At 33.6% G+C, this 10,814-nt stretch overlaps 1 protein-coding gene across 3 annotated transcripts in view; it reads left to right on the top strand.

The window, feature by feature from the left end:
- Positions 1-1,257: 1,257 nt before the first annotated feature.
- LOC148832732 (pituitary adenylate cyclase-activating polypeptide type I receptor-like) overlaps positions 1,258-10,814 on the top strand; it is a 129,281-nt gene continuing 119,724 nt past the window's right edge. For all 3 annotated transcript variants that reach the window (XM_088918560.1, XM_088918561.1, XM_088918559.1), the window contains exon 1: positions 1,258-1,377. The gene's annotated coding sequence lies outside the window, so the exon portion shown is untranslated. The remainder of the gene's footprint in view (positions 1,378-10,814) is intronic.

Genomic DNA, 10,814 nt, shown 5'->3' with positions numbered 1-10,814 from the left:
TTGTACAACAGCTAATGCAGTACTTGGGTTTTACTGTTGACACGTTCTGCACCAATAGCAGTGCACTCTGCTTGATCTTCCAATTCTAACATCACCAATAACTAATATCACATGGCCATTACCTGCCAACAGATAACTGCATGATGCTAAAACTTAGCGGAATAAAATGAAATATTTGGAAAAAATAAATTTATTGGCCTAATCAAAATATCAACATTCTACGTGTTGCAATTCATGGATTTAAAATGCCGTGGTAGTAACATAGTGTATACTGTACATTTACCCTTTTAGAGCATTTTACAGCAAATACTCCTACAGTACTGTATCTGTAATATTCATTTGGATTCTTTCATTGGTAAATATCAATCCCACAGGTCATGTACATTATTCTATTTGCACTTTATTTCAGTATTTTGTTTCGCGTAATTGAATGTACGTTTTCGATAACACTCCCCCCCCGTTCTGATTTGATGATATGGCTGTTCAAGATTCTTCAACTCCACTAAAATATACTAAGCAATCATCCAATTGCTGAAATGCACGTTCAACAGTGTGCTTTTAAAAAAATCTGTCAATGTGTACATTACCTACTGCATTCGTCTTTCCTTAGTTCTTTTTTGCAGACAGCTACAGTATGTACTGTATAAATCGATTACACGTACAGAATTGTTTATGATGGAGCAAGGTCGAAATTTAATGATAACCATAAACAACAAAATAATATTCGAACATTTATTATTTCCGAATTGGGGCTTTTGCGCTAGCCCTGCATTTTCACCGAACCTTCATACACTGCGTATAATAAAATAGTGCAGTTTCATTGGTTGGCCCTTGGCTCTGAACATCTGCTTCGGGGGTGTGCAAGTACCTGCTTGCAAGCATGTTGAGCATTGCCTGGGAAGGCACACAGTTTATGGAGAAAAAAATAAACGTATTCTTACTTTAATCGACCACATATATAATTATATACTCTATTTATATATCAAAGCAGCTGGACATGGTTAGATGTCTGAACATTTTACACGAATTATAATTCTTTCGCGGGATATAACACCCCGTTCAAGAACCAGTGTCTCCCCATAATCGTACTTCAGGCTGCAACGTCTAAATCTTGTCATCAAGACTAAGAAACTGTTCGTAGCAAAAGATAGCTGTTTTAATTCAGTAAAGGATTGCAATCTAAAGTAAAAACCTATTAAAAAGGTACTACACCCCCGCATTCAGAAAAGGAAAAAACGCGCTGAGCATTACCTGACTGTCATTTGTAGGCGCTTTTTGGTTTGGAAACGACCTACAGTAGCTGTACGTGAATGAATTGAACTCAAAACTGGGAGGTGTTTTGAAACCGTCATTCCACGAGATATTACAACTGCAATGGTAAGGTTGTGATTCTTCTATTCCTTTTACGTTAAAAAATCTTCCTTTTTTCTTAAAGTAATAAAAATATGCAGATAAAAAGCCATCAATTTCCTCTGTAATCTATAAGTATTGCTGAAGGATTTGGTTTTCTGGCTTGTGTTTTCAGCATTTAGACAGCAGTGGGGGAAAGTAACGCGATGGAGCTATTTCAGACCTGGTAAAGTAAAGGGAATGTAAATGTCATGATAAAATCCGTGTTATAGCGTTTAATATGTTGTAGCGTTTTATTCTTGACAAAATACAGCAAAATGGCATTTATGAGCACTTTGTTTTAATGCATTTGGGAACGATGAATATACAGTAGAAACGGCTCGTGCTGTAGTTAAAACGAGTAATCTTTTGCAGCATGTTTAAACGAGGAATATTTTGGACGTTATTATTCCAACGTTAATGGATGTAAATACTTGTGATTTTTTTTTATCATATTATTGCATTGTTATATGTGGTATCTGCTTAATGTCATTTCGGGTATATAGAAATACCGCTTGTTTTTTTCAAAGCAATTGGTGGAGAATTGGATAAACAGTAGAGCCGGAGTCTGCATGGTATTTATTAATGCAGCATAATAGGTAGAACGCGGTTAGCATTTAAAGATTACTCATTCACTCAATTGACAACACAGAAGTTGAGCTTTGGTTCATTGTGGAAAAACAATGTTCTTTTGTGTTCTTTGCTGCGATTTTTCAAATGCGTCGCAGTTAGTCATTTTTATATTCATCCTTCTAGTGATTTTCATTTAGAAGGAAAACAATGAAATTATTACATATGACTAGCGTTTGCATTTTGAAATATTTACGAAAGTTAATAAGAATGGTGTGTGCAACACAAGATCTTGACTTCTTGCAATAAATACTGTATAAGGTTAGTCAGAGGTACCTACAGTATAGAAATTCTTATTGAGAATTGAAAAATAGAACAGAATTACAGTTGAAATAGTCAAGGTTCCACTCTAGCATGCACAGTTTTAGTTATTAACTTAACCATAAAAAAACATTATTTTTCAGTCACACCCCACCCAAATGCAACTCCGTGGTCAATGTAGTGCGGCTATATTTTCAAGATAGACAGCAATCCATATGATTTATAGACACTATAGCTGCATTAACGATAGCAGTGCCTTGTTTAGGTACTATACATAATATTACATTGCTATATTTATTTTTTAGCGTAGTCATTTTTATTATTGATTTTAATATTAGTACTTTTCAGCTTAACGCTAAAGTCTAAATTCCTATATAGATGCAGTAGTTTCAATTAATAAAGGTGGATGAGATTTGTTGTTACCATTTATTAATTGTAATGTTATTTTGTCTTTAAATATAGACGTCTAGTCAACAATGAAAAAGCAGCAGAACATTTCGTAATGTTAGTAGTTGTAATTTGGTATATTTGTCAGATGTAATAAATACATTTAGCTTCATTTAAAATTAATAGTGGTCCTTAAGTGCAGCACATAGAGAATCTTGTGTTCTAATATTAAAAAAAACAAAATACAGTACATGTTGTCTTTTTATAAATATATTTAAAATACACTTGAAATGTATAATACAAGATAGGCTCCGGTTCCCCCGTGACACTGAATTAAATGCAGCGGTTAGAAAATTGATGAATGTTTACAATGTTGTATTCAAAAGCCATATTATGGGGAAATGGGTTGCCTTGGAACTGTTAATTTAATGTTTGTATGGTTGTGAATGAAACATTTTTCTGTTTTGCTGTTGGAAGGTCCCAGGGGCTCTTCTACCATGATAGTGGGGCTAAATAGGGAATGAAAACTAGTCTCTAAAACGAGCACCAGTCCACTTGTGAGCTATTTGAATCAACATATAACAATATGTCAAATAACCAATGTTAATCAAAGTCTGCACCTTCACAATAAAACTCAAATCAGTTCCTTAATACATTCCTTATTTTGATTATCCCTGAGGGATTTGTCCTTGCCCTGAGGGCGATTGTTGTTGTCATTTGCAGCTGAACAGAAGCAAATCCTTCACAAACCAGAATGCACATGTATTGAAGGATTTAAGCAACAATTATAAAGAAATAGTGCAGTTTAATTTTCATTGTATGCACAGTATATGAAAGAAAAGATGTACAGACTTCTGTCTTGAAATAATGTGCTGCTGCGAAATAATGATTCACTCTTACAAAACCAGAATGTTCCTTTATGTTAATCTAAATAGACTTAGAAAAAAATATATTTGAAAAAGCAATACATAAAATTTGAGATGTTGGTCATTTATTAACGGCTGTAAATAAGGAAGGTGAAAATACCATTATTAGTGTGCAGATAAATGGTTATGTTGCATAAAATAAATCCTAAATAATATATGGGAAACTAATTGGTTTTCTTATCGTGCTTTTAGTATTTAATTGGTTTGCCTTTTTTTTAAAAGAAACATATTTTGGCATCTCTAAAACACTTCCTTAACTAATCCACAGAAATTATTATATACTGAACTGGCAAATTTAATGGTATCTCAGAAATTGCGTACTCTATGACAATGAATAGCAGAGATGAGCATTGCTATTCTTACTGTTCAGCTCTGTCATGCAATGTTAAAAAGAGTTTGATTCTAATTAGAATTTTCACAGGGAGGCACCAGAATTATTAGGCACCGCAGCTAAGCAGGATAGTGTGCCCTTATTTTCTATTATCCTCTTAATGTGCTCTTTCATATTGGTGACTGACAGAATAGTTGTGCTTAGAATGGAAACAAAAAGAAATCTTAAAAGTAATGTACTGTATATAAAAGTATTGATAGTAATCTTATAAAAAGGTTTCACGTTTTCAGTCTTTTGCAGAGTGGGTTGTTGCGTCTGGTGATATGTTTTTTATTTATGTTTGGCAGCGGTGGTCAAATGAAAATAACACTCAACTATAGGGACATTTTTTTGATCTATGAAAAAAAAGGATGCATTCTTTAATGGTTCACTGAATACTAATGTTTCAAATGTGTTTAGCCATGTTTCGATAAAGAATTCCATGGAAGAAGTGACAAGCATAATATTGCGCCATTCTTTTTAAACTAATCATTCCTCAGTGTGTGAAAGCTGTTAAGACCTCTGTACTGTATGTGATGTCTTTTAGTGGACTGTATCACAAATATATGTTCCATATTTTGTTCTGATTTGTATTACATGCATACTGTACAAGCATTCAAGCCTAGTGCAGAGTAATTATTCTTTTAAAATGTTAATGCCGCATGTGCTAGAAAATAAAACACATCTTATTTGAAAATAACATTGAAAACAGATATATTCTGTTAATATAGAAAGCTTAACAAAGGACAGTTTCATTGAACTGACATTTCTGCTCTTTACTGAGCACAGCCTGCGTTTGATGGAGATGATGCATGGTCAAAATATGAGATCATTGAGTCATATGTACTGGATGTATACATACAGGTGGTGTGGGCATCTAATTAGTTAATTCCATAGGAATTTATTATACAGTATATCTGGGATATTTTAAGTATCAGAAATTGTAAAAAATAATCATACTTAGTAGAAACTGCTTAAGTATAACCGTTTAAGGTACTGTATTTCACATACATTGCACATACAAGTAGCTAAGTGTGATAAAAATAGCTTAAGTTAATTAAGTTTAAGTACATTTCCAAAGACCAAGAAATTATTTTTGTAAAGTTACGGTAGAAATCCGTTCGATTCTTTGGTAATGCAGAGTTAACCTAAAAATCAACATTATATTCTTGATTACATTCTTGACAGAATTTACTGCCATGCACTGTTGAGATGACAGATGAGATACCATGCACAAACTCAAGAACAAAATTTACATTTCATTATTTAAAGTCAGTGTATAAGAAATAATTAATGAACAGATGCAACAAAAAGTGAAACAGTTTTGTCACTAAAAATCTTTATTTCAACATAAACTCCTCTAAAATAAATAATCCCATTAATCCTCGAATGCTTCAAAAATGGATAAAATATTTAACATAATCTGCATTTTCTTTTTGTTTATTTTTTTACTTGTTGCAGTTAATGTATTTTCATATTTTAATTAGAACACACACAACGTGTACTGAGGAGACAAGAATAATATGTATAATAACGCTGCAAAGAAGTAATGAGAAATTCTAAAATATCAAATAGCAATATCAGTGGTATACAGACAGCACAAACTCCTCCTTTAAAAGTGTACAGAACAAACTCATAATGTTTTCAGACTATTAAAAAAACAAGATCAACTACATTGTACTGTATTTCCACTTTACATATTTAAGTACATGGATAACAGCATACTGTGGCTTTTGTTTTCTGTACCTAGAGTCTTTTAACAAACAGTTTGTAAGCTGGGATACACAGTGATGCAGCGGCTAATATTGCTGCTTCACACAACTGGTCCTTTGGGTTTAATTCCTTGGGGGCTATCTGTGTGGAGTTTGTATGTTCTTGTGTTTGCTTGGATTCTCTCCAAGTGCTGCAGTTTGCTTCCTCATGACTACATTTACCTTGCTTACTTTTAATAATAAAAAGTTGTATATAAAGATTAAATAGATTACATCTTAAGTGGGAAACAAATTAATTATTATTATTTTTTCTTTAATCTGCATTACTTTTGTTGTTCAGACCATGTTTGCCAAAATTAATCATTATCAAGTTTCTACCCAGCTGGGGCATATCTGTGAGCTTGCACTATAATCTTTAAGAGTTACATTACATCTTTATTTGCTCTACAGATTTAACTAGAATTCCGGTTTCTATTTTAAATACTTTTTAATGCTGTTTGCCACTGATGATTTTAATTTTATTTTTATATTGTTAATATTATAAGATAAATTAAGTGTGATTCTGGGTGACACTATACTGTAAAACAAGCGCCGTCTTTCGGATGAGATGTAAAACTGAGGTCCTGACTCTCTGTGGTCATTAAAAATCCCAGGGTGTTTCTCGAAAAGAGTAGGGGTGTAACCCCGGCATCCTGGCCAAATTTCCCATGCCTCCTAATAATCTCCCTCTATGAATTGGCTACATTACTTTGTTCTCCTCCCCCACTCCGACGGCAGGCGGAGCGACGCGCCGGTTGGAGTATTCTCATTTGCAATTAATGGCAACGTCAGCTCAAAGATTTGGTTCAAACCACCAAATAGAGACAGGCGTGCCGACAAGCGGACCCTGTTGATGCGGAATTAACGCTAGGAAAGAGAGAAGTGTGATTCTGGGTGAATCATGTTTGAAGTTTTAACTCCAGTCTATTTGTTAATAGTCCTTTCTCTTTTCATTTCAGCATTTGAATGTGGATATTTATGCACCATTTGGATTGCTGAAACATATTAGATGATGTGGGAGTATACAGTAAATGAAGATGGTTTTAGCAGTTCTAAATGTGCAACATTTGTCTTTTTTATAGAATATTGAGATCTGGATTTTAATTAGGCTTCTTCAAACCTCTCATTTTCATGTTATACTGTTCTTATAATTTGAAATGAAAACATATCTCCCTTTGCAGGTGAGAAATATGTAATGTGATCTGTATTTTAGTAAAATAAAGCTTAATTTTATGGATAGAAATATTTTTCCCAGTCAGTTTTCCTCAAACATAAAATTTGCTTAACAATGGGTTCAAGATATTCTAATGCAATTAAATGCTTTGCAACCTGTCGTAATACAAAACAAGACCTTGACATGAATTCTTGCCTTTTTGACCTCCCTATACAGTGTATGTTTATGTGTAATGTGTAAAATATCTTTAGTTATTTTACGACTTGAACGCAAGAACAATTGATATTTTAATTGGAAAGCAAGTTGAAAAGATACTGTGGTTAAAGTACAGTACTGTATAATAGCTAAAAAACAAAAAAATATACTGGAGAGGAAAGCAAAAGCATTTGATGCAAACAGCTATTGCATCACTTTCAAGTTTTATGTTACAATGGTAACTTGCATTTCAAGTCTAAACGTTTATGATTAGCCAAGATAATTTTTTTGCATGTATCATTTAACATATATTATCAGACAAAATAATTGTTCTGAACAGTGCTGCTGCAACTAATACATGTGTATAACCTTTCACTGAAAACTAATAGGCAAAAATGTGGAGCACAGGTGAAGACACTACCCAAGTGGAAATCCGAAAGCCTAAGGAAGCTTCCCTTTTGAAACAAATCTCTTTAATCAACAGTTCTTACAATATGCCAATGGGTATGATGGCAAACAGAGAGTGATGAAGTGGATATTTCTTTTGCTGGAGAAGGTGCATGTCAGGCACAGTGATCAAAAGGAGCAAGAACCTCCAACTACAATAGAAAACGACACGAATGATAAAACAGCTCTTCAGGTCGGAGAGATCAACAGTACCTCGCTGTTTATCAGTGATCCTGGACCTAGGATTAATTAACATTTTAGGAATTGTTTGCTTGCATGGAGCCTACTAGCTTGTCCAAACCTAAATCAGAAATACCCTGCCTTGGTCAGAGGAATACGTTGGAAAATAATATCACTTATATAACTAATGACCTGTTTTTCAGACGTTTTTAATTCAGCCAAAAGCGTAGGGGTAGTACTGTATGTTTCTCTTCAATGAAGTAGGAAGAATGTAATGAATTTATGTATGATAAACATAAAACCAAATTGCAAAACCTTATTGTTTATTGTGGAGTCAACACCTTACTGGTGACATGTTAAACAGTTGTCTTTATTTTCAGATCTGTAAACTGAGGAAAAAATTGAGTGTTTCATAGGTTTTGAAACAATAGAGAGTCATTCAGATTCAGATTACACTGTGTACTTGCCACAATCAGTGATTTGTTTTTAGATTTAGCAAATGGTGGTCAGTTGTATCACAATTCTAGCAGTATGGCTGGAAACTACAATGACTTGCAGGCTAATCTGAGTAAACAAAACTTGCTGATTCATAATGACCTTTGTGCTGCACATTCAGTTAATTAAGTGGGTGTCATAAGATTGAGAACAGCTGTCCAAATGCAAGCATTTTCTACGGGGATCAACAGTCCTTGTACTGATTTTGTGTTGTCCACTTGTTGGTGGAACATATGTTTCCACAGTGTAAAAGGCCAGTAGCTTTTGACACTTAAAATATTGTGTGTAACACAATGGAACTGTGGTGCTGATTAACATGAGCCCCTTTCCCGAACTATTCTTCCATCAGAGAGGCTTTAAAGAATTTATCTGAAGATGTAAATTAATTGCTCAAAATATGACAGGAGGTTTCAATACTGCATGATAAAATGGGAAACCTTCACACTGTTTTCATGGCTCAGTTTTGTTTCATTGTACTGCAAAGATTTCAAATGACAAGCGTTGTGTTGCAGAAAAGTGACATTGACCTATAGACAGCAGTTCAGCTAATGCAATTATTGCAATCTTTTGTGGCTTCACTTAGCAGTTTGATGAGTTTGAGAGGTCTGCCACAAGTGTCAGTGGTGCTTGTAAAAAAATATGAACATGAACTGCATTGCATGAGAAAATACAATATGTTTGTTGATGACTCAGAAGAACCTAAGGGGTTACTTGTGAGAAGCCAGAAATTTTGAGTAGATACATTCAGCCTGATAACTGACTGGTTTTGTATCCCTTTGGGTTACTGCTTCAAAACTACTCAGATATCAGTGACATTTGCAAGCAGGTCATACAACTGACTGCAGTCTACTGAAAATGAACTTTTACAGGTTACAGAAACTTTGCTGTTGGATGTATTGAGTTCCAGTTTTTGGTCAAAGAGGATAAAATAGTTTTGAAGCCTTTGCCAATTTGTTTTTTCTCATTTTACGTAAACTCTCAACTTTACCAGTTCATCAATTTCACTTGTAAGCTAGTGCTACTGTACATTTGTGTTGGAGTTTTGCAGCATAGTGGCGTATTTCTGATGTGGAAAGTAGATGAAGATTTTCATAAATCCAAATTTGCCATATACTTCTTTGTATGAAGAAGTCTGGTTATGTTTGCTTTATGCCTGCTTTAAAACTCTGAACAACACTGAATAACTCCATGCAGATTTTTTCTTTGGTCTGATAACTCATGGATCCCTGTAGTTATTGTAGTGTTTTTTATTAGGTTTTTTTTATTTATGTTGATGATAAAGTCAAGGTATCTGTTTTTTAGCTGTAGTTTCAAAGCTCTCAAACTAAGATCATAATCTAGCTACAAAATTCTTTAAAGTAGTTTTTGTCAACAGCCTGAAGTGCGGTGTTTCTTGAAATCTCTGCAGACCTGTTATCCAGAGGTTCAAGTAAAGATGTGTCCAGCTTTTCCATTTTCATGAAAAGTAAATAGAACATTACTACATATTTAGATTCTAAATTTGATTGACAACTTAGAAAAACTTTCCTGAATACACAGATGCAGCTGTTCAGAATGCTCAGGGTGTTTTGTTACGTGCTGCAATGAACATGCCACGTTACACCTTAGGGTAATACCCAACACCTTTTTATTTTTTCAAATAATCTGATGCAGAACTGCAATACTTTTTAAAACTCCCAGGTGGCGTAGTGTAACCTTAACCTGCCTTAACATACGGTAGCTGGTAAGTTTTAGCCTCTTCCTTTTTCTTCATAAACATCTGCTTCAAATTCTTTAACTCAGTCACTTAACCACTGTTGTGGTTATTTTGGAAAAGGTTTGACGTGCTTGTTTTTAACTACATTTTGCTGTCATTATTATTCTAATGGGAAATAATATGCTTGTAGTTTAATTGAAATTCTTGCAGAAAATGGAAAAAGTAACTCATTAAAATTAAGTAGATTTGGTTCAGTGGTAGAATTTTTGCCTGCAGTTGTACTTTTAACAAAGAAAGACTCTTTCTCTTATACAAGAGAATATACATATTATCTTATAGAAATATAATAAATATTATGTATGTAGCATTTTGACATCTTTGATAATTTTATATATCACAATATGTATATCTATTTGTAAACATTAAAATAATATTAATAATACATGAATGAACATGAGTGAGGAAACGTGTGAATACTGTCAGGAGTTAAAACCAGTTCTACAGGCCAGATTAGACCACTGGTCTCCAGTTGTTTAAAAGGGCAATAAACAACAAGATTATTTAAGGTTAGTGATATTATGAAATCAACAAAAATTGTTTGCATCTCCTTTGCATCTGCCTTTCTTCCCTCCTTCGAGAGGTGAAAAATGAGGTAGCTTTTGTTTGAACAGTAAAATTAAATCAGTCTCTAATTTCATAGTGTAACTGCAAGAGTTGCCATTTAAGCCTTAAAAACACAATCAAACAATTACATTCTCTTAAAAACAGCTTTAACTAACTTGTCATAATTTGTCATAAAACTGCAGAAGAAGTAATCAGTTTCTCACTTAATTTAATTATTTAATTTTTCCATTTTCTACAAGAACTTCAAGTGTATGATTATTAATTACAATAAGACAGCGAATTGTAGTTA

The sequence above is a fragment of the Atractosteus spatula genome, chromosome 6, assembly GCF_055471065.1.
Source record: "Atractosteus spatula isolate fAtrSpa1 chromosome 6, fAtrSpa1.hap1, whole genome shotgun sequence".
Lineage (NCBI taxonomy): Eukaryota > Metazoa > Chordata > Actinopteri > Semionotiformes > Lepisosteidae > Atractosteus > Atractosteus spatula.
Note: the sequence above shows the minus strand (reverse complement) of the source record. Positions and strands in the feature narration are given on the sequence as shown.